General features: G+C 41.7%; 16 non-coding genes across 16 annotated transcripts; all 16 read left to right on the top strand.

Annotated features, from left to right (window-relative positions):
• Window positions 1-798: 798 nt before the first annotated feature.
• trnav-cac (transfer RNA valine (anticodon CAC)) lies at window positions 799-870 on the top strand. Its single transcript has one exon. It is a non-coding gene; the product is annotated as a tRNA-Val (tRNA).
• A 1,137-nt stretch (window positions 871-2,007) lies between these two features.
• On the top strand, window positions 2,008-2,080 carry trnav-cac (transfer RNA valine (anticodon CAC)). The gene has a single exon. It is a non-coding gene; the product is annotated as a tRNA-Val (tRNA).
• A 1,138-nt stretch (window positions 2,081-3,218) lies between these two features.
• trnav-cac (transfer RNA valine (anticodon CAC)) lies at window positions 3,219-3,291 on the top strand. The gene has a single exon. It is a non-coding gene; the product is annotated as a tRNA-Val (tRNA).
• Window positions 3,292-4,427: 1,136 nt separating this feature from the next.
• trnav-cac (transfer RNA valine (anticodon CAC)) lies at window positions 4,428-4,500 on the top strand. The gene has a single exon. It is a non-coding gene; the product is annotated as a tRNA-Val (tRNA).
• A 1,135-nt stretch (window positions 4,501-5,635) lies between these two features.
• On the top strand, window positions 5,636-5,708 carry trnav-cac (transfer RNA valine (anticodon CAC)). Its single transcript has one exon. It is a non-coding gene; the product is annotated as a tRNA-Val (tRNA).
• A 1,140-nt stretch (window positions 5,709-6,848) lies between these two features.
• On the top strand, window positions 6,849-6,921 carry trnav-cac (transfer RNA valine (anticodon CAC)). Its single transcript has one exon. It is a non-coding gene; the product is annotated as a tRNA-Val (tRNA).
• Window positions 6,922-8,056: 1,135 nt separating this feature from the next.
• trnav-cac (transfer RNA valine (anticodon CAC)) lies at window positions 8,057-8,129 on the top strand. The gene has a single exon. It is a non-coding gene; the product is annotated as a tRNA-Val (tRNA).
• A 1,137-nt stretch (window positions 8,130-9,266) lies between these two features.
• Window positions 9,267-9,339, top strand: trnav-cac (transfer RNA valine (anticodon CAC)). The gene has a single exon. It is a non-coding gene; the product is annotated as a tRNA-Val (tRNA).
• Window positions 9,340-10,476: 1,137 nt separating this feature from the next.
• trnav-aac (transfer RNA valine (anticodon AAC)) lies at window positions 10,477-10,549 on the top strand. The gene has a single exon. It is a non-coding gene; the product is annotated as a tRNA-Val (tRNA).
• A 1,138-nt stretch (window positions 10,550-11,687) lies between these two features.
• Window positions 11,688-11,760, top strand: trnav-cac (transfer RNA valine (anticodon CAC)). Its single transcript has one exon. It is a non-coding gene; the product is annotated as a tRNA-Val (tRNA).
• A 3,114-nt stretch (window positions 11,761-14,874) lies between these two features.
• Window positions 14,875-14,947, top strand: trnav-cac (transfer RNA valine (anticodon CAC)). Its single transcript has one exon. It is a non-coding gene; the product is annotated as a tRNA-Val (tRNA).
• A 1,141-nt stretch (window positions 14,948-16,088) lies between these two features.
• On the top strand, window positions 16,089-16,161 carry trnav-cac (transfer RNA valine (anticodon CAC)). Its single transcript has one exon. It is a non-coding gene; the product is annotated as a tRNA-Val (tRNA).
• Window positions 16,162-19,313: 3,152 nt separating this feature from the next.
• trnav-cac (transfer RNA valine (anticodon CAC)) lies at window positions 19,314-19,386 on the top strand. The gene has a single exon. It is a non-coding gene; the product is annotated as a tRNA-Val (tRNA).
• Window positions 19,387-20,521: 1,135 nt separating this feature from the next.
• trnav-cac (transfer RNA valine (anticodon CAC)) lies at window positions 20,522-20,594 on the top strand. The gene has a single exon. It is a non-coding gene; the product is annotated as a tRNA-Val (tRNA).
• Window positions 20,595-21,731: 1,137 nt separating this feature from the next.
• On the top strand, window positions 21,732-21,804 carry trnav-cac (transfer RNA valine (anticodon CAC)). The gene has a single exon. It is a non-coding gene; the product is annotated as a tRNA-Val (tRNA).
• A 1,140-nt stretch (window positions 21,805-22,944) lies between these two features.
• trnav-cac (transfer RNA valine (anticodon CAC)) lies at window positions 22,945-23,017 on the top strand. The gene has a single exon. It is a non-coding gene; the product is annotated as a tRNA-Val (tRNA).
• The last annotated feature ends 403 nt before the right edge of the window (window positions 23,018-23,420 follow it).

The raw sequence follows: 23,420 nt of genomic DNA, 5'->3' as shown, positions 1-23,420 counted from the left end.
TATGGCTCTTTCTGTGGTACTCACTTTGGGATATTATGTGAGGTAGACTTGTGGGCATTCCTAATATTTTCCACGACTTCCTCTTTTTGTATTGTAGTTTCAGTAGTGTAGTGGTTATCACGTTCGCCTCACACGCGAAAAGGTCATATTCAATATTTCCCAATGCCCAGAGGCTAGCATTTGGTTTTGAAACAGTTGTGGTTTATCTAAACCTTGCTGTCTACCTCTCCGACCTGTGGATCAATGTTGCCGTTTTTGGGGACCTCCACCGTGCGATCTGTATGAATGTGAACAGACTGAAAGCTTCTCTGAGCCAGGCAAATTCATTTATCAGGGTCATTGTAATGGATATATCCAAAGAAATGGCAATATAATCCAAGGTAAAACAAACAAAAATGTAGATCGTTTTCTGTCATTTCAGCTGCTTGATGTGATTGTGTGATAGATTTAGTTGGCTGGCTAGCAAAGGAAAAGAAGCTAGCCTGCATAGGTACAGTGCATTCGGAAAGTTTTCAGGCCCCTTACTTTTTTCCACATTTTGTTACGTTACAGACTTATACTAAAATGGATGAAATAAAATAAAATCTATCTACACACAATACCCCATAATGACAAAGCGATAACATATAGTTTTTATTAATAAAACAAACATTTAAAAAATACCTCATAATTCCCGGCTTCTCAAGCCTTATTGCTTAATTAATGGACTAAGTAATTTCTGATTTTCAATAGGTTCTGAGAGCGATAAATGCCCCACCCAGCCAAAGTCAGCCACACCCTTAGTATTCCACTCATTAGGTTTCCGTAGTGTAGGGTTATCACGTTCGCCTCACACGCGAAAGGTCCCCGGTTCGAAACCGGGCGGAAACACATTTTAACAAATTGGACAGTAAAGCCTATTCACTTAGGGCTCGGTCCCAATTTCGGAATTCATGCTTTTCCTTCGCACTTCTCAGTAGTTGGTATTCAGACTTACCTTTTTTAGTCGCGAAACGCACTCTGCATGTGTGGCTAGCTTGGGCGCTCTGAATACATTCCTGCTACGTGTGGTCTGAGGTCCATAATGATTCAAATAGTTTACCACTCCAGGGTAAGCCGACAAGAAACACAGCCCTTATTTTAAGTGTTTTTAAAATCCCCTGTGGGGAACATGAAGGGTGGAAAAATGATTGGAACCATTTTCCTGTATGACCGCTAGTTTTTAATGGGTATTATGGCTCTTTCTGTGGTACTCACTTTGGGATATTATGTGAGGTAGACTTGTGGGCATTCCTAATATTTTCCACGACTTCCTCTTTTTGTATTGTAGTTTCAGTAGTGTAGTGGTTATCACGTTCGCCTCACACGCGAAAGGTCATATTCAATATTTCCCAATGCCCAGAGGCTAGCATTTGGTTTGAAACAGTTGTGGTTTATCTAAACCTTGCTGTCTACCTCTCCGACCTGTGGATCAATGTTGCCGTTTTTGGGGACCTCCACCGTGCGATCTGTATGAATGTGAACAGACTGACAGCTTCTCTGAGCCAGGCAAATTCATTTATCAGGGTCATTGTAATGGATATATCCAAAGAAATGGCAATATAATCCAAGGTAAAACAAACAAAAATGTAGATCGTTTTCTGTCATTTCAGCTGCTTGATGTGATTGTGTGATAGATTTAGTTGGCTGGCTAGCAAAGGAAAAGAAGCTAGCCTGCATAGGTACAGTGCATTCGGAAAGTTTTCAGGCCCCTTACTTTTTCCACATTTTGTTACGTTACAGACTTATACTAAAATGGATGAAATAAAATAAAATCTATCTACACACAATACCCCATAATGACAAAGCGATAACATATAGTTTTTATTAATAAAACAAACATTTAAAAAATACCTCATAATTCCCGGCTTCTCAAGCCTTATTGCTTAATTAATGGACTAAGTAATTTCTGATTTTCAATAGGTTCTGAGAGCGATAAATGCCCCACCCAGCCAAAGTCAGCCACACCCTTAGTATTCCACTCATTAGGTTTCCGTAGTGTAGGGGTTATCACGTTCGCCTCACACGCGAAAGGTCCCCGGTTCGAAACCGGGCGGAAACACATTTTAACAAATTGGACAGTAAGCCTATTCACTTAGGGCTCGGTCCCAATTTCGGAATTCATGCTTTTCCTTCGCACTTCTCAGTAGTTGGTATTCAGACTTACCTTTTTTAGTCGCGAAACGCACTCTGCATGTGTGGCTAGCTTGGGCGCTCTGAATACATTCCTGCTACGTGTGGTCTGAGGTCCATAATGATTCAAATAGTTTACCACTCCAGGGTAAGCCGACAAGAAACACAGCCCTTATTTTAAGTGTTTTTAAAATCCCCTGTGGGGAACATGAAGGGTGGAAAAATGATTGGATCCATTTTCCTGTATGACCGCTAGTTTTTAATGGGTATTATGGCTCTTTCTGTGGTACTCACTTTGGGATATTATGTGAGGTAGACTTGTGGGCATTCCTAATATTTTCCACGACTTCCTCTTTTTGTATTGTAGTTTCAGTAGTGTAGTGGTTATCACGTTCGCCTCACACGCGAAAGGTCATATTCAATATTTCCCAATGCCCAGAGGCTAGCATTTGGTTTGAAACAGTTGTGGTTTATCTAAACCTTGCTGTCTACCTCTCCGACCTGTGGATCAATGTTGCCGTTTTTTGGGGACCTCCACCGTGCGATCTGTATGAATGTGAACAGACTGAAAGCTTCTCTGAGCCAGGCAAATTCATTTATCAGGGTCATTGTAATGGATATATCCAAAGAAATGGCAATATAATCCAAGGTAAAACAAACAAAAATGTAGATCGTTTTCTGTCATTTCAGCTGCTTGATGTGATTGTGTGATAGATTTAGTTGGCTGGCTAGCAAAGGAAAAGAAGCTAGCCTGCATAGGTACAGTGCATTCGGAAAGTTTTTAGGCCCCTTACTTTTTTCCACATTTTGTTACGTTACAGACTTATACTAAAATGGATGAAATAAAATAAAATCTATCTACACACAATACCCCATAATGACAAAGCGATAACATATAGTTTTTATTAATAAAACAAACATTTAAAAAATACCTCATAATTCCCGGCTTCTCAAGCCTTATTGCTTAATTAATGGACTAAGTAATTTCTGATTTTCAATAGGTTCTGAGAGCGATAAATGCCCCACCCAGCCAAAGTCAGCCACACCCTTAGTATTCCACTCATTAGGTTTCCGTAGTGTAGGGGTTATCACGTTCGCCTCACACGCGAAAGGTCCCCGGTTCGAAACCGGGCGGAAACACATTTTAACAAATTGGACAGTAAGCCTATTCACTTAGGGCTCGGTCCCAATTTCGGAATTCATGCTTTTCCTTCGCACTTCTCAGTAGTTGGTATTCAGACTTACCTTTTTTAGTCGCGAAACGCACTCTGCATGTGTGGCTAGCTTGGGCGCTCTGAATACATTCCTGCTACGTGTGGTCTGAGGTCCATAATGATTCAAATAGTTTACCACTCCAGGGTAAGCCGACAAGAAACACAGCCCTTATTTTAAGTGTTTTTAAAATCCCCTGTGGGGAACATGAAGGGTGGAAAAATGATTGGATCCATTTTCCTGTATGACCGCTAGTTTTTAATGGGTATTATGGCTCTTTCTGTGGTACTCACTTTGGGATATTATGTGAGGTAGACTTGTGGGCATTCCTAATATTTTCCACGACTTCCTCTTTTTGTATTGTAGTTTCAGTAGTGTAGTGGTTATCACGTTCGCCTCACACGCGAAAGGTCATAGTCAATATTTCCCAATGGCCAGAGGCTAGCATTTGGTTTGAAACAGTTGTGGTTTATCTAAACCTTGCTGTCTACCTCTCCGACCTGTGGATCAATGTTGCCTTTTTTGGGGACCTCCACCGTGCGATCTGTATGAATGTGAACAGACTGACAGCTTCTGTGAGCCAGGCAAATTCATTTATCAGGGTCATTGTAATGGATATATCCAAAGAAATGGCAATATAATCCAAGGTAAAACAAACAAAAATGTAGATCGTTTTCTGTCATTTCAGCTGCTTGATGTGATTGTGTGATAGATTTAGTTGGCTGGCTAGCAAAGGAAAAGAAGCTAGCCTGCATAGGTACAGTGCATTCGGAAAGTTTTCAGGCCCCTTACTTTTTCCACATTTTGTTACGTTACAGACTTATACTAAAATGGATGAAATAAAATAAAATCTATCTACACACAATACCCCATAATGACAAAGCGATAACATATAGTTTTTATTAATAAAACAAACATTTAAAAAATACCTCATAATTCCCGGCTTCTCAAGCCTTATTGCTTAATTAATGGACTAAGTAATTTCTGATTTTCAATAGGTTCTGAGAGCGATAAATGCCCCACCCAGCCAAAGTCAGCCACACCCTTAGTATTCCACTCATTAGGTTTCCGTAGTGTAGGGGTTATCACGTTCGCCTCACACGCGAAAGGTCCCCGGTTCGAAACCGGGCGGAAACACATTTTAACAAATTGGACAGTAAGCCTATTCACTTAGGGCTCGGTCCCAATTTCGGAATTCATGCTTTTCCTTCGCACTTCTCAGTATTTGGTATTCAGACTTACCTTTTTTAGTCGCGTAACGCACTCTGCATGTGTGGCTAGCTTGGGCGCTCTGAATACATTCCTGCTACGTGTGGTCTGAGGTCCATAATGATTCAAATAGTTTACCACTCCAGGGTAAGCCGACAAGAAACACAGCCCTTATTTTAAGTGTTTTTAAAATCCCCTGTGGGGAACATGAAGGGTGGAAAAATGATTGGAACCATTTTCCTGTTTGACCGCTAGTTTTTAATGGGTATTATGGCTCTTTCTGTGGTACTCACTTTGGGATATTATGTGAGGTAGACTTGTGGGCATTCCTAATATTTTCCACGACTTCCTCTTTTTGTATTGTAGTTTCAGTAGTGTAGTGGTTATCGTTCGCCTCACACGCGAAAGGTCATATTCAATATTTCCCAATGCCCAGAGGCTAGCATTTGGTTTGAAACAGTTGTGGTTTATCTAAACCTTGCTGTCTACCTCTCCGACCTGTGGATCAATGTTGCCGTTTTTGGGGACCTCCACCGTGCGATCTGTATGAATGTGAACAGACTGACAGCTTCTCTGAGCCAGGCAAATTCATTTATCAGGGTCATTGTAATGGATATATCCAAAGAAATGGCAATATAATCCAAGGTAAAACAAACAAAAATGTAGATCGTTTTCTGTCATTTCAGCTGCTTGATGTGATTGTGTGATAGATTTAGTTGGCTGGCTAGCAAAGGAAAAGAAGCTAGCCTGCATAGGTACAGTGCATTCGGAAAGTTTTCAGACCCCTTACTTTTTTCCACATTTTGTTACGTTACAGACTTATACTAAAATGGATGAAATAAAATAAAATCTATCTACACACAATACCCCATAATGACAAAGTGATAACATATAGTTTTTATTAATAAAACAAACATTTAAAAAATACCTCATAATTCCCGGCTTCTCAAGCCTTATTGCTTAATTAATGGACTAAGTAATTTCTGATTTTCAATAGGTTCTGAGAGCGATAAATGCCCCACCCAGCCAAAGTCAGCCACACCCTTAGTATTCCACTCATTAGGTTTCCGTAGTGTAGGGGTTATCACGTTCGCCTCACACGCGAAAGGTCCCCGGTTCGAAACCGGGCGGAAACACATTTTAACAAATTGGACAGTAAAGCCTATTCACTTAGGGCTCGGTCCCAATTTCGGAATTCATGCTTTTCCTTCGCACTTCTCAGTATTTGGTATTCAGACTTACCTTTTTTAGTCGCGTAACGCACTCTGCATGTGTGGCTAGCTTGGGCGCTCTGAATATATTCCTGCTACGTGTGGTCTGAGGTCCATAATGATTCAAATAGTTTACCACTCCAGGGTAAGCCGACAAGAAACACAGCCCTTATTTTAAGTGTTTTTAAAATCCCCTGTGGGGAACATGAAGGGTGGAAAAATGATTGGAACCATTTTCCTGTTTGACCGCTTGTTTTTAATGGGTATTATGGCTCTTTCTGTGGTACTCACTTTGGGATATTATGTGAGGTAGACTTGTGGGCATTCCTAATATTTTCCACGACTTCCTCTTTTTGTATTGTAGTTTCAGTAGTGTAGTGGTTATCACGTTCGCCTCACACGCGAAAGGTCATATTCAATATTTCCCAATGCCCAGAGGCTAGCATTTGGTTTGAAACAGTTGTGGTTTATCTAAACCTTGCTGTCTACCTCTCCGACCTGTGGATCAATGTTGCCGTTTTTTGGGGGACCTCCATCGTGCGATCTGTATGAATGTGAACAGACTGACAGCTTCTCTGAGCCAGGCAAATGCATTTATCAGGGTCATTGTAATGGATATATCCAAAGAAATGGCAATATAATCCAAGGTAAAACAAACAAAAATGTAGATCGTTTTCTGTCATTTCAGCTGCTTGATGTGATTGTGTGATAGATTTAGTTGGCTGGCTAGCAAAGGAAAAGAAGCTAGCCTGCATAGGTACAGTGCATTCGGAAAGTTTTCAGACCCCTTACTTTTTTCCACATTTTGTTACGTTACAGACTTATACTAAAATGGATGAAATAAAATAAAATCTATCTACACACAATACCCCATAATGACAAAGCGATAACATATAGTTTTTATTAATAAAACAAATATTTTAAAAATACCTCATAATTCCCGGCTTCTCAAGCCTTATTGCTTAATTAATGGACTAAGTAATTTCTGATTTTCAATAGGTTCTGAGAGCGATAAATGCCCCACCCAGCCAAAGTCAGCCACACCCTTAGTATTCCACTCATTAGGTTTCCGTAGTGTAGTGGTTATCACGTTCGCCTCACACGCGAAAGGTCCCCGGTTCGAAACCGGGCGGAAACACATTTTAACAAATTGGACAGTAAGCCTATTCACTTAGGGCTCGGTCCCAATTTCGGAATTCATGCTTTTCCTTCGCACTTCTCAGTATTTGGTATTCAGACTTACCTTTTTTGTCGCGTAACGCACTCTGCATGTGTGGCTAGCTTGGGCGCTCTGAATACATTCCTGCTACGTGTGGTCTGAGGTCCATAATGATTCAAATAGTTTACCACTCCAGGGTAAGCCGACAAGAAACACAGCCCTTATTTTAAGTGTTTTTAAAATCCCCTGTGGGGAACATGAAGGGTGGAAAAATGATTGGAACCATTTTCCTGTTTGACCGCTAGTTTTTAATGGGTATTATGGCTCTTTCTGTGGTACTCACTTTGGGATATTATGTGAGGTAGACTTGTGGGCATTCCTAATATTTTCCACGACTTCCTCTTTTTGTATTGTAGTTTCAGTAGTGTAGTGGTTATCACGTTCGCCTCACACGCGAAAGGTCATATTCAATATTTCCCAATGCCCAGAGGCTAGCATTTGGTTTGAAACAGTTGTGGTTTATCTAAACCTTGCTGTCTACCTCTCCGACCTGTGGATCAATGTTGCCGTTTTTGGGGACCTCCACCGTGCGATCTGTATGAATGTGAACAGACTGACAGCTTCTCTGAGCCAGGCAAATCATTTATCAGGGTCATTGTAATGGATATATCCAAAGAAATGGCAATATAATCCAAGGTAAAACAAACAAAAATGTAGATCGTTTTCTGTCATTTCAGCTGCTTGATGTGATTGTGTGGTAGATTTAGTTGGCTGGCTAGCAAAGGAAAAGAAGCTAGCCTGCATAGGTACAGTGCATTCGGAAAGTTTTCAGACCCCTTACTTTTTTCCACATTTTGTTACGTTACAGACTTATACTAAAATGGATGAAATAAAATAAAATCTATCTACACACAATACCCCATAATGACAAAGCGATAACATATAGTTTTTATTAATAAAACAAACATTTAAAAAATACCTCATAATTCCCGGCTTCTCAAGCCTTATTGCTTAATTAATGGACTAAGTAATTTCTGATTTTCAATAGGTTCTGAGAGCGATAAATGCCCCACCCAGCCAAAGTCAGCCACACCCTTAGTATTCCACTCATTAGGTTTCCGTAGTGTAGTGGTTATCACGTTCGCCTCACACGCGAAAGGTCCCCGGTTCGAAACCGGGCGGAAACACATTTTAACAAATTGGACAGTAAGCCTATTCACTTAGGGCTCGGTCCCAATTTCGGAATTCATGCTTTTCCTTCGCACTTCTCAGTATTTGGTATTCAGACTTACCTTTTTTAGTCGCGTAACGCACTCTGCATGTGTGGCTAGCTTGGGCGCTCTGAATACATTCCTGCTACGTGTGGTCTGAGGTCCATAATGATTCAAATAGTTTACCACTCCAGGGTAAGCCGACAAGAAACACAGCCCTTATTTTAAGTGTTTTTAAAATCCCCTGTGGGGAACATGAAGGGTGGAAAAATGATTGGAACCATTTTCCTGTTTGACCGCTAGTTTTTAATGGGTATTATGGCTCTTTCTGTGGTACTCACTTTGGGATATTATGTGAGGTAGACTTGTGGGCATTCCTAATATTTTCCACGACTTCCTCTTTTTGTATTGTAGTTTCAGTAGTGTAGTGGTTATCACGTTCGCCTCACACGCGAAAGGTCATATTCAATATTTCCCAATGCCCAGAGGCTAGCATTTGGTTTGAAACAGTTGTGGTTTATCTAAACCTTGCTGTCTACCTCTCCGACCTGTGGATCAATGTTGCCGTTTTTGGGGGACCTCCACCGTGCGATCTGTATGAATGTGAACAGACTGACAGCTTCTCTGAGCCAGGCAAATTCATTTATCAGGGTCATTGTAATGGATATATCCAAAGAAATGGCAATATAATCCAAGGTAAAACAAACAAAAATGTAGATCGTTTTCTGTCATTTCAGCTGCTTGATGTGATTGTGTGATAGATTTAGTTGGCTGGCTAGCAAAGGAAAAGAAGCTAGCCTGCATAGGTACAGTGCATTCGGAAAGTTTTCAGGCCCCTTACTTTTTCCACATTTTGTTACGTTACAGACTTATACTAAAATGGATGAAATAAAATAAAATCTATCTACACACAATACCCCATAATGACAAAGCGATAACATATAGTTTTTATTAATAAAACAAATATTTTAAAAATACCTCATAATTCCCGGCTTCTCAAGCCTTATTGCTTAATTAATGGACTAAGTAATTTCTGATTTTCAATAGGTTCTGAGATTGATAAATGCCCCACCCAGCCAAAGTCAGCCACACCCTTAGTATTCCACTCATCAGGTTTCTGTAGTGTAGTGGTTATCACGTTCGCCTCACACGCGAAAGGTCCCCGGTTCGAGACCGGGCGGAAACACTTTTTAACAAATTGGACAGTCAGCCTATTCACTTAGGGCTCGGTCCCAATTTCGGAATTCATGCTTTTCCTTCGCACTTCTCAGTATTTGGTATTCAGACTTACCTTTTTTGTCGCGTAACGCACTCTGCATGTGTGGCTAGCTTGGGCGCTCTGAATACATTCCTGCTACGTGTGGTCTGAGGTCCATAATGATTCAAATAGTTTACCACTCCAGGGTAAGCCGACAAGAAACACAGCCCTTATTTTAAGTGTTTTTAAAATCCCCTGTGGGGAACATGAAGGGTGGAAAAATGATTGGAACCATTTTCCTGTTTGACCGCTAGTTTTTAATGGGTATTATGGCTCTTTCTGTGGTACTCACTTTGGGATATTATGTGAGGTAGACTTGTGGGCATTCCTAATATTTTCCACGACTTCCTCTTTTTGTATTGTAGTTTCAGTAGTGTAGTGGTTATCACGTTCGCCTCACACGCGAAAGGTCATATTCAATATTTCCCAATGCCCAGAGGCTAGCATTTGGTTTGAAACAGTTGTGGTTTATCTAAACCTTGCTGTCTACCTCTCCGACCTGTGGATCAATGTTGCCGTTTTTTGGGGGACCTCCACCGTGCGATCTGTATGAATGTGAACAGACTGACAGCTTCTCTGAGCCAGGCAAATTCATTTATCAGGGTCATTGTAATGGATATATCCAAAGAAATGGCAATATAATCCAAGGTAAAACAAACAAAAATGTAGATCGTTTTCTGTCATTTCAGCTGCTTGATGTGATTGTGTGATAGATTTAGTTGGCTGGCTAGCAAAGGAAAAGAAGCTAGCCTGCATAGGTACAGTGCATTCGGAAAGTTTTCAGGCCCCTTACTTTTTCCACATTTTGTTACGTTACAGACTTATACTAAAATGGATGAAATAAAATAAAATCTATCTACACACAATACCCCATAATGACAAAGCGATAACATATAGTTTTTATTAATAAAACAAATATTTTAAAAATACCTCATAATTCCCGGCTTCTCAAGCCTTATTGCTTAATTAATGGACTAAGTAATTTCTGATTTTCAATAGGTTCTTAGAGCGATAAATGTCCCACCCAGCCAAAGTCAGCTACACCCTTAGTATTCCACTCATCAGGTTTCCGTAGTGCAGTGGTTATCACGTTCACCTAACACGTGAAAGGTCCCGGTTCGAAACCGGGCGGAAAACATTTTAACAAATTGGACAGTAAAGCCTATTCACTTAGGGCTCGGTCCCAATTTTGAATTCATGCTTTTCCTTCGCACTTCTCAGTATTTGGTATTCAGACTTACCTTTTTTAGTCGCGTAACGCACTCTGCATGTGTGGCTAGCTTGGGCGCTCTGAATATATTCCTGCTACGTGTGGTCTGAGGTCCATAATGATTCAAATAGTTTACCACTCCAGGGTAAGCCGACAAGAAACACAGCCCTTATTTTAAGTGTTTTTAAAATCCCCTGTGGGGAACATGAAGGGTGGAAAAATGATTGGAACCATTTTCCTGTTTGACCGCTTGTTTTTAATGGGTATTATGGCTCTTTCTGTGGTACTCACTTTGGGATATTATGTGAGGTAGACTTGTGGGCATTCCTAATATTTTCCACGACTTCCTCTTTTTGTATTGTAGTTTCAGTAGTATAGTGGTTATCACGTTCGCCTCACACGCGAAAGGTCATATTCAATATTTCCCAATGCCCAGAGGCTAGCATTTGGTTTGAAACAGTTGTGGTTTATCTAAACCTTGCTGTCTACCTCTCCGACCTGTGGATCAATGTTGCCGTTTTTTGGGGGACCTCCATCGTGCGATCTGTATGAATGTGAACAGACTGACAGCTTCTCTGAGCCAGGCAAATTCATTTATCAGTGTCATTGTAATGGATATATCCAAAGAAATGGCTATATAATCCAAGGTAAAACAAACAAAAATGTAGATCGTTTTCTGTCATTTCAGCTGCTTGATGTGATTGTGTGGTAGATTTAGTTGGCTGGCTAGCAAAGGAAAAGAAGCTAGCCTGCATAGGTACAGTGCATTCGGAAAGTTTTCAGACCCCTTACTTTTTTCCACATTTTGTTACGTTACAGACTTATACTAAAATGGATGAAATAAAATAAAATCTATCTACACACAATACCCCATAATGACAAAGCGATAACATATCGTTTTTATTAATAAAACAAATATTTTAAAAATACCTCATAAAATCCCGGCTTCTCAAGCCTTATTGCTTAATTAATGGACTAAGTCATTTCTGATTTTCAATAGGTTCTGAGAGCGATAAATGTCCCACCCCGCCAAAGTCAGCCACACCCTTACTATTCCACTCATTAGGTTTCCGTAGTGTAGAGGTTATCACATTCGCCTCACACGCGAAAGGTCCCCGGTTCGAAACCGGGCGGAAACACATTTGAACAAATTGGACAGTAAGCCTATTCACTTAGGGCTCCGTCCCAATTTCGGAATTCATGGTTTTCCTTCGCACTTCTCAGTATTTGGTATTCAGACTTACCTTTTTTGTCGCGTAACGCACTCTGCATGTGTGGCTAGCTTGGTCGCTCTGAATACATTCCTGCTACGTGTGGTCTGAGGTCCATAATGATTCAAATAGTTTACCACTAAATCAAATCAAATCAAATTTTATTTGTCACAACATGGTTAGCAGATGTTAACACGAAATGCCTTCTAGTTCCGACAATTTAACCAACAAGTAATTTTTAAAATTCCAAAACTACTGTCTTGTACACAGTGTAAGGGGATAAGGAATAACATAAGGATATTTTATGAATGAGTGAGTTTGGTACAGAGCATTACAGTAGATGGTTCTGAGTACAGTATATACATATGAGATGAGTATGTAGACAAAGTAAACAAAGTGGCATAGTTAAAGTGGCTAGTGACATAAGAATGCAGTCTTTTTGATCTAGAGTACAGTATATACATATGCTTCTATGAGATGAATAATGTAGGTTAAGTAACATTATATAAGGTAGCATTGTTTAAAGTGGCTAGTGATATATTTACATCATTTCCCATCAATTCCCATTATTAAAGTGGCTGGAGTTGGGTCAGTGTCAATGACAGTGTGTTGGCAGAAGCCACTCAATGTTAGTGGTGGCTGTTTAACAGTCTGATGGCCTTGAGATAGAAGCTGTTTTTCAGTCTCTCGGTTCCAGCTTTGATGCACCTGTAAAACTGACCTCGCCTTCTGGATGATAGCGGGGTGAACAGGCAGTGGTTCGTGGTGGTTGATGTCCTTGATGATCTTTATGGCCTTCCTGTAACATCGGGTGGTGTAGGTGTCCTGGAGGGCAGGTAGTTTCCCCCGGTGACCGTTGTGCAGACCTCACTCACCCTCTGGAGAGCCTTACGGTTGAGGGCGGAGCAGTTGCCGTACCAGGCGGTGAACAGCCCGCAGGATGCTCTCATTGTGCATCTGTAGAAGTTTGTGAGTGCTTTTGGTGACAAGCCGAATTTCTTCAGCCTCCTGAGGTTGAAGAGGCGCTGCTGCGCCTTCTTTGGATCGCATTTCAGTGTGAGTGGACCAATTCAGTTTGTCTGTGATGTGTATGCCGAGGTTAAAACTTGCTACCCTCTCCACTACTGATCCATCGATGTGGATAGGGGTGTTCCCTCTGCTGTTTCCTGAAAGGTCAATCATCTCCTTAGTTTTGTTGACGTTGAGTGTGAGGTTATTTTCCTGACACCACACAAATTTCCAGGGCCCTCACCTCCTTGTTCTGAAACAGTTGTTGGTAATCAAGCCTACCACTGTTGTGTCTCTCCGCAAACTTGATGATTGAGTTGCCGTTTTTGCGTGGCCTCCAGTCGTGGATCTGTAACATGGGAGTACAGACTGAGGGCTCAGAACAGGCAAATGCATTTGGGGCCCCGTGTTGAGGATCAGCAGGAGATGTTGCAATATAATCACCACCTGGGGCGGCCCGTCAAAAATCCAGTACCCAGTTGTCACAGGCGGGTCAGACCCAGGGTCTCGAGCTTGATGAAGCTTGGAGGGTACTATGGTATTGAATGCCGAGCTGTAGTCGATGAACAGCATTCTCACAGGTATTCCTCTTGTCCAGGTGGGTTAGGGCAGTGTGCAGTGTGGTTGAGATTGCATCGTCTGTGGACCTATTTGGGCGGTAAGCAAATTGGAGTGGGTCTAGGGTGTCAGGTATTGGAGGTGATATGGTCCTTGACTAGTCTCTCAAAGCACTTCATAATGACGGAAGTGAGTGCTACGGGCTTATTCGTTTAGCTCAGTTACCTTAGCTTTCTTGGGAACAGGAACAATGGTGGCCCTCTTGAAGCATGTGGGAACAGCAGACTGGTATTAGGGATTGATTGAATATGTCCGTAAACACACCGGCCAGCTGGTCTGAAACGCATGCTCTGAGGGCGCGGCTGGGGATTCACGTCTGGGCCTGCAGCCTTGCGAGGGTTAACACGTTTAAATGTCTTACTCACCTCGGCTGCAGTGAAGGATTCAGACCGCATTTTTCGTTGCAGGCCGTGTCAGTGGCACTGTATTGTCCTCAAAGCGGGCAAAAAAGTGATTTAGTCTGCCTGGGAGCAAGACATCCTGGTCCGTGACTCCAGGGTAAGCCGACAAGAAACACAGCCCTTATTTTAAGTGTTTTTAAAATCCCCTGTGGGGAACATGAAGGGTGGAAAAATGATTGGAACCATTTTCCTGTTTGACCGCTAGTTTTTAATGGGTATTATGGCTCTTTCTGTGGTACTCACTTTGGGATATTATGTGAGGTAGACTTGTGGGCATTCCTAATATTTTCCACGACTTCCTCTTTTTGTATTGTAGTTTCAGTAGTGTAGTGGTTATCACGTTCGCCTCACACGCGAAAGGTCATATTCAATATTTCCCAATGCCCAGAGGCTAGCATTTGGTTTGAAACAGTTGTGGTTTATCTAAACCTTGCTGTCTACCTCTCCGACCTGTGGATCAATGTTGCCGTTTTTTGGGGACCTCCACCGTGCGATCTGTATGAATGTGAACAGACTGACAGCTTCTCTGAGCCAGGCAAATTCATTTATCAGGGTCATTGTAATGGATATATCCAAAGAAATGGCAATATAATCCAAGGTAAAACAAACAAAAATGTAGATCGTTTTCTGTCATTTCAGCTGCTTGATGTGATTGTGTGATAGATTTAGTTGGCTGGCTAGCAAAGGAAAAGAAGCTAGCCTGCATAGGTACAGTGCATTCGGAAAGTTTTCAGGCCCCTTACTTTTTCCACATTTTGTTACGTTACAGACTTATACTAAAATGGATGAAATAAAATAAAATCTATCTACACACAATACCCCATAATGACAAAGCGATAACATATAGTTTTTATTAATAAAACAAATATTTTAAAAATACCTCATAATTCCCGGCTTCTCAAGCCTTATTGCTTAATTAATGGACTAAGTAATTTCTGATTTTCAATAGGTTCTGAGAGCGATAAATGCCCCACCCAGCCAAAGTCAGCCACACCCTTAGTATTCCACTCATCAGGTTTCTGTAGTGTAGTGGTTATCACGTTCGCCTCACACGCGAAAGGTCCCCGGTTCGAGACCGGGCGGAAACAATTTATAACAAATTGGACAGTAAGCCTATTCACTAAGGGCTCGGTTCTAATTTCGGAATTCATGCTTTTCCTTCGCACTTCTCAGTATTTGGTATTCAGACTTACCTTTTTTAGTCGCGTAACGCACTCTGCATGTGTGGCTAGCTTGGGCGCTCTGAATACATTCCTGCTACGTGTGGTCTGAGGTCCATAATGATTCAAATAGTTTACCACTCCAGGGTAAGCCGACAAGAAACACAGCCCTTATTTTAAGTGTTTTTAAAATCCCCTGTGGGGAACATGAAGGGTGGAAAAATGATTGGAACCATTTTCCTGTTTGACCGCTAGTTTTTAATGGGTATTATGGCTCTTTCTGTGGTACTCACTTTGGGATATTATGTGAGGTAGACTTGTGGGCATTCCTAATATTTTCCACGACTTCCTCTTTTTGTATTGTAGTTTCAGTAGTATAGTGGTTATCACGTTCGCCTCACACGCGAAAGGTCATATTCAATATTTCCCAATGCCCAGAGGCTAGCATTTGGTTTGAAACAGTTGTGGTTTATCTAAACCTTGCTGTCTACCTCTCCGACCTGTGGATCAATGTTGCCGTTTTTTGGGGGACCTCCATCGTGCGATCTGTATGAATGTGAACAGACTGACAGCTTCTCTGAGCCAGGCAAATTCATTTATCAGTGTCATTGTAATGGATATATCCAAAGAAATGGCTATATAATCCAAGGTAAAACAAACAAAAATGTAGATCGTTTTCTGTCATTTCAGCTGCTTGATGTGATTGTGTGGTAGATTTAGTTGGCTGGCTAGCAAAGGAAAAGAAGCTAGCCTGCATAGGTACAGTGCATTCGGAAAGTTTTCAGACCCCTTACTTTTTTCCACATTTTGTTACGTTACAGACTTATACTAAAATGGATGAAATAAAATAAAATCTATCTACACACAATACCCCATAATGACAAAGCGATAACATATAGTTGCTTATTAATAAAACAAATATTTTAAAAATACCTCATAAAATCCCGGCTTCTCAAGCCTTATTGCTTAATTAATGGACTAAGTCATTTCAGATTTTCAATAGGTTCTGAGAGCGATAAATGTCCCACCCCGCCAAAGTCAGCCACACCCTTACTATTCCACTCATTAGGTTTCCGTAGTGTAGAGGTTATCACATTCGCCTCACACGCGAAAGGTCCCCGGTTCGAAACCGGGCGGAAACACATTTGAACAAATTGGACAGTAAGCCTATTCACTTAGGGCTCCGTCCCAATTTCGGAATTCATGGTTTTCCTTCGCACTTCTCAGTATTTGGTATTCAGACTTACCTTTTTTGTCGCGTAACGCACTCTGCATGTGTGGCTAGCTTGGTCGCTCTGAATACATTCCTGCTACGTGTGGTCTGAGGTCCATAATGATTCAAATAGTTTACCACTCTAAATCAAATCAAATCAAATTTTATTTGTCACATACACATGGTTAGCAGATGTTAATGCGAGTGTAGCGAAATGCTTGTGCTTCTAGTTCCGACAATGCAGTGATAACCAACAAGTAATCTAACTAACAATTCCAAAACTACTGTCTTGTACACAGTGTAAGGGGATAAGGAATATGTACATAAGGATATATGAATGAGTGATGGTACAGAGCAGCATACAGTAGATGGTATCGAGTACAGTATATACATATGAGATGAGTATGTAGACAAAGTAAACAAAGTGGCATAGTTAAAGTGGCTAGTGACATAAGAATGCAGTCGATGATCTAGAGTACAGTATATACATATGCATATGAGATGAATAATGTAGGTTAAGTAACATTATATAAGGTAGCATTGTTTAAAGTGGCTAGTGATATATTTACATCATTTCCCATCAATTCCCATTATTAAAGTGGCTGGAGTTGGGTCAGTGTCAATGACAGTGTGTTGGCAGAAGCCACTCAATGTTAGTGGTGGCTGTTTAACAGTCTGATGGCCTTGAGAACATTAGAAGCTGTTTTTCAGTCTCTCGGTTCCAGCTTTGATGCACCTGTACTGACCTCGCCTTCTGGATGATAGCGGGGTGAACAGGCAGTGGTTCGGGTGGTTGATGTCCTTGATGATCTTTATGGCCTTCCTGTAACATCGGGTGGTGTAGGTGTCCTGGAGGGCAGGTAGTTTGCCCCGGTGATGCGTTCTGCAGACCTCACTACCCTCTGGAGAGCCATACGGTTGAGGGCGGAGCATATAGTTGCCGTACCAGGCGGTGATACAGCCCGCCAGGATGCTCTCGATTGTGCATCTGTAGAAGTTTGTGAGTGCTTTTGGTGACAAGCCGAATTTCTTCAGCCTCCTGAGGTTGAAGAGGCGCTGCTGCGCCTTCAGCACGACGCTGTCAGTGTGAGTGGACCAATTCAGTTTGTCTGTGATGTGTATGCCGAGGAACTTAAAACTTGCTACCCTCTCCACTACTGATCCATCGATGTGGATAGGGGGTGTTCCCTCTGCTGTTTCCTGAAGTCCACAATCATCTCCTTAGTTTTGTTGACGTTGAGTGTGAGGTTATTTTCCTGACACCACAGTTGGAAAGGGCCCTCACCTCCTCCCTGTAGGCCGTCTCGTCGTTGTTGGTAATCAAGCCTACCACTGTTGTGTATATCCGCAAACTTGATGATTGATTGAGCGTTGGCCAGCAGTGTGGGTGAACAGGGAGTACAGGAGAGGGCTCAGAACGCACCCTTGTGGGGCCCCGTGTTGAGGATCAGCGGGGAGGAAATGTTTTGCCTACCCTCACCACCTGTGGGGTTGCCCGTTTCAGGAAGTCCAGTACCCAGTTGCACTTATGGGTGAGACCCAGGGTCTGAAAGCTTGATGACAGGAGCTTGGAGGGTACTATGGTATTGAATGCCGAGCTGTAGTCGATGAACAGCATTCTCACATAGGTATTCCTCTTGTCCAGGTGGGTTAGGGCAGTGTGCAGTGTGGTTGAGATTGCATCGTCTGTGGACCTATTTGGGCGGTAAGCAAATTGGAGTGGGTCTAGGGTGTCAGGTAGGGTGGAGGTGATATGGTCCTTGACTAGTCTCTCAAAGCACTTCATGATGACGGAAGTGAGTGCTACGGGGCGGTAGTCGTTTAGCTCAGTTACCTTAGCTTTCTTGGGAACAGGAACAATGGTGGCCCTCTTGAAGCATGTGGGAACAGCAGACTGGTATAGGGATTGATTGAATATGTCCGTAAACACACCGGCCAGCTGGTCTGCGCATGCTCTGAGGGCGCGGCTGGGGATGCCGTCTGGGCCTGCAGCCTTGCGAGGGTTAACACGTTTAAATGTCTTACTCACCTCGGCTGCAGTGAAGGAGAGACCGCATGTTTTCGTTGCAGGCCGTGTCAGTGGCACTGTATTGTCCTCAAAGCGGGCAAAAAAGTGATTTAGTCTGCCTGGGAGCAAGACATCCTGGTCCGTGACTCCAGGGTAAGCCGACAAGAAACACAGCCCTTATTTTAAGTGTTTTTAAAATCCCCTGTGGGGAACATGAAGGGTGGAAAAATGATTGGAACCATTTTCCTGTTTGACCGCTAGTTTTTAATGGGTATTATGGCTCTTTCTGTGGTACTCACTTTGGGATATTATGTGAGGTAGACTTGTGGGCATTCCTAATATTTTCCACGACTTCCTCTTTTTGTATTGTAGTTTCAGTAGTATAGTGGTTATCACGTTCGCCTCACACGCGAAAGGTCATATTCAATATTTCCCAATGCCCAGAGGCTAGCATTTGGTTTGAAACAGTTGTGGTTTATCTAAACCTTGCTGTCTACCTCTCCGACCTGTGGATCAATGTTGCCGTTTTTTGGGGGACCTCCATCGTGCGATCTGTATGAATGTGAACAGACTGACAGCTTCTCTGAGCCAGGCAAATGCATTTATCAGGGTCATTGTAATGGATATATCCAAAGAAATGGCAATATAATCCAAGGTAAAACAAACAAAAATGTAGATCGTTTTCTGTCATTTCAGCTGCTTGATGTGATTGTGTGATAGATTTAGTTGGCTGGCTAGCAAAGGAAAAGAAGCTAGCCTGCATAGGTACAGTGCATTCGGAAAGTTTTCAGACCCCTTACTTTTTTCCACATTTTGTTACGTTACAGACTTATACTAAAATGGATGAAATAAAATAAAATCTATCTACACACAATACCCCATAATGACAAAGTGATAACATATAGTTTTTATTAATAAAACAAACATTTAAAAAATACCTCATAATTCCCGGCTTCTCAAGCCTTATTGCTTAATTAATGGACTAAGTAATTTCTGATTTTCAATAGGTTCTGAGAGCGATAAATGCCCCACCCAGCCAAAGTCAGCCACACCCTTAGTATTCCACTCATTAGGTTTCCGTAGTGTAGGGGTTATCACGTTCGCCTCACACGCGAAAGGTCCCCGGTTCGAAACCGGGCGGAAACACATTTTAACAAATTGGACAGTAAGCCTATTCACTTAGGGCTCGGTCCCAATTTCGGAATTCATGCTTTTCCTTCGCACTTCTCAGTAGTTGGTATTCAGACTTACCTTTTTTAGTCGCGAAACGCACTCTGCATGTGTGGCTAGCTTGGGCGCTCTGAATACATTCCTGCTACGTGTGGTCTGAGGTCCATAATGATTCAAATAGTTTACCACTCCAGGGTAAGCCGACAAGAAACACAGCCCTTATTTTAAGTGTTTTTAAAATCCCCTGTGGGGAACATGAAGGGTGGAAAAATGATTGGAACCATTTTCCTGTTTGACCGCTAGTTTTTAATGGGTATTATGGCTCTTTCTGTGGTACTCACTTTGGGATATTATGTGAGGTAGACTTGTGGGCATTCCTAATATTTTCCACGACTTCCTCTTTTTGTATTGTAGTTTCAGTAGTGTAGTGGTTATCACGTTCGCCTCACACGCGAAAGGTCATATTCAATATTTCCCAATGCCCAGAGGCTAGCATTTGGTTTGAAACAGTTGTGGTTTATCTAAACCTTGCTGTCTACCTCTCCGACCTGTGGATCAATGTTGCCGTTTTTGGGGACCTCCACCGTGCGATCTGTATGAATGTGAACAGACTGACAGCTTCTCTGAGCCAGGCAAATTCATTTATCAGGGTCATTGTAATGGATATATCCAAAGAAATGGCAATATAATCCAAGGTAAAACAAACAAAAATGTAGATCGTTTTCTGTCATTTCAGCTGCTTGATGTGATTGTGTGATAGATTTAGTTGGCTGGCTAGCAAAGGAAAAGAAGCTAGCCTGCATAGGTACAGTGCATTCGGAAAGTTTTCAGGCCCCTTACTTTTTCCACATTTTGTTACGTTACAGACTTATACTAAAATGGATGAAATAAAATAAAATCTATCTACACACAATACCCCATAATGACAAAGCGATAACATATAGTTTTTATTAATAAAACAAACATTTAAAAATACCTCATAATTCCCGGCTTCTCAAGCCTTATTGCTTAATTAATGGACTAAGTAATTTCTGATTTTCAATAGGTTCTGAGAGCGATAAATGTCCCACCCAGCCAAAGTCAGCCACACCCTTAGTATTCCACTCATTAGGTTTCTGTAGTGTAGTGGTTATCACGTTCGCCTCACACGCGAAAGGTCCCCGGTTCGAAACCGGGCGGAAACACATTTTAACAAATTGGACAGTAAGCCTATTCACTTAGGGCTCGGTCCCAATTTCGGAATTCATGCTTTTCCTTCGCACTTCTCAGTATTTGGTATTCAGACTTACCTTTTTTAGTCGCGTAACGCACTCTGCATGTGTGGCTAGCTTGGGCGCTCTGAATACATTCCTGCTACGTGTGGTCTGAGGTCCATAATGATTCAAATAGTTTACCACTCCAGGGTAAGCCGACAAGAAACACAGCCCTTATTTTAAGTGTTTTTAAAATCCCCTGTGGGGAACATGAAGGGTGGAAAAATGATTGGAACCATTTTCCTGTTTGACCGCTAGTTTTTAATGGGTATTATGGCTCTTTCTGTGGTACTCACTTTGGGATATTATGTGAGGTAGACTTGTGGGCATTCCTAATATTTTCCACGACTTCCTCTTTTTGTATTGTAGTTTCAGTAGTGTAGTGGTTATCACGTTCGCCTCACACGCGAAAGGTCATATTCAATATTTCCCAATGCCCAGAGGCTAGCATTTGGTTTGAAACAGTTGTGGTTTATCTAAACCTTGCTGTCTACCTCTCCGACCTGTGGATCAATGTTGCCGTTTTTGGGGACCTCCACCGTGCGATCTGTATGAATGTGAACAGACTGACAGCTTCTCTGAGCCAGGCAAATTCATTTATCAGGGTCATTGTAATGGATATATCCAAAGAAATGGCAATATAATCCAAGGTAAAACAAACAAAAATGTAGATCGTTTTCTGTCATTTCAGCTGCTTGATGTGATTGTGTGATAGATTTAGTTGGCTGGCTAGCAAAGGAAAAGAAGCTAGCCTGCATAGGTACAGTGCATTCGGAAAGTTTTTAGGCCCCTTACTTTTTTCCACATTTTGTTACGTTACAGACTTATACTAAAATGGATGAAATAAAATAAAATCTATCTACACACAATACCCCATAATGACAAAGTGATAACATATAGTTTTTATTAATAAAACAAACATTTAAAAAATACCTCATAATTCCCGGCTTCTCAAGCCTTATTGCTTAATTAATGGACTAAGTAATTTCTGATTTTCAATAGGTTCTGAGAGCGATAAATGCCCCACCCAGCCAAAGTCAGCCACACCCTTAGTATTCCACTCATTAGGTTTCCGTAGTGTAGGGGTTATCACGTTCGCCTCACACGCGAAAGGTCCCCGGTTCGAAACCGGGCGGAAACACATTTTAACAAATTGGACAGTAAAGCCTATTCACTTAGGGCTCGGTCCCAATTTCGGAATTCATGCTTTTCCTTCGCACTTCTCAGTATTTGGTATTCAGACTTACCTTTTTTTTAGTCGCGAAAACGCACTCTGCATGTGTGGCTAGCTTGGGCGCTCTGAATACATTCCTGCTACGTGTGGTCTGAGGTCCATAATGATTCAAATAGTTTACCACTCCAGGGTAAGCCGACAAGAAACACAGCCCTTATTTTAAGTGTTTTTAAAATCCCCTGTGGGGAACATGAAGGGTGGAAAAATGATTGGATCCATTTTCCTGTTTGACCGCTAGTTTTTAATGGGTATTATGGCTCTTTCTGTGGTACTCACTTTGGGATATTATGTGAGGTAGACTTGTGGGCATTCCTAATATTTTCCACGACTTCCTCTTTTTGTATTGTAGTTTCAGTAGTGTAGTGGTTATCACGTTCGCCTCACACGCGAAAGGTCATATTCAATATTTCCCAATGCCCAGAGGCTAGCATTTGGTTTGAAACAGTTGTGGTTTATCTAAACCTTGCTGTCTACCTCTCCGACCTGTGGATCAATGTTGCCGTTTTTTGGGGACCTCCACCGTGCGATCTGTATGAATGTGAACAGACTGACAGCTTCTCTGAGCCAGGCAAATTCATTTATCAGGGTCATTGTAATGGATATATCCAAAGAAATGGCAATATAATCCAAGGTAAAACAAACAAAAATGTAGATCGTTTTCTGTCATTTCAGCTGCTTGATGTGATTGTGTGATAGATTTAGTTGGCTGGCTAGCAAAGGAAAAGAAGCTAGCCTGCATAGGTACAGTGCATTCGGAAAGTTTTTAGGCCCCTTACTTTTTCCACATTTTGTTACGTTACAGACTTATACTAAAATGGATGAAATAAAATAAAATCTATCTACACACAATACCCCATAATGACAAAGCGATAACATATAGTTTTTATTAATAAAACAAATATTTAAAAATACCTCATAATTCCCGGCTTCTCAAGCCTTATTGCTTAATTAATGGACTAAGTAATTTCTGATTTTCAATAGGTTCTGAGAGCGATAAATGCCCCACCCAGCCAAAGTCAGCCACACCCTTAGTATTCCACTCATTAGGTTTCCGTAGTGTAGGGGTTATCACGTTCGCCTCACACGCGAAAGGTCCCCGGTTCGAAACCGGGCGGAAACACATTTTAACAAATTGGACAGTAAAGCCTATTCACTTAGGGCTCGGTCCCAATTTCGGAATTCATGCTTTTCCTTCGCACTTCTCAGTATTTGGTATTCAGACTTACCTTTTTTGTCGCGTAACGCACTCTGCATGTGTGGCTAGCTTGGGCGCTCTGAATATATTCCTGCTACGTGTGGTCTGAGGTCCATAATGATTCAAATAGTTTACCACTCCAGGGTAAGCCGACAAGAAACACAGCCCTTATTTTAAGTGTTTTTAAAATCCCCTGTGGGGAACATGAAGGGTGGAAAAATGATTGGAACCATTTTCCTGTTTGACCGCTAGTTTTTAATGGGTATTATGGCTCTTTCTGTGGTACTCACTTTGGGATATTATGTGAGGTAGACTTGTGGGCATTCCT

Source organism: Oncorhynchus nerka, unplaced genomic scaffold (genome assembly GCF_034236695.1).
Source record: "Oncorhynchus nerka isolate Pitt River unplaced genomic scaffold, Oner_Uvic_2.0 unplaced_scaffold_1848, whole genome shotgun sequence".
Classification (NCBI taxonomy): domain Eukaryota; kingdom Metazoa; phylum Chordata; class Actinopteri; order Salmoniformes; family Salmonidae; genus Oncorhynchus; species Oncorhynchus nerka.
This window is presented reverse-complemented; position numbering and strand designations above follow the sequence as displayed.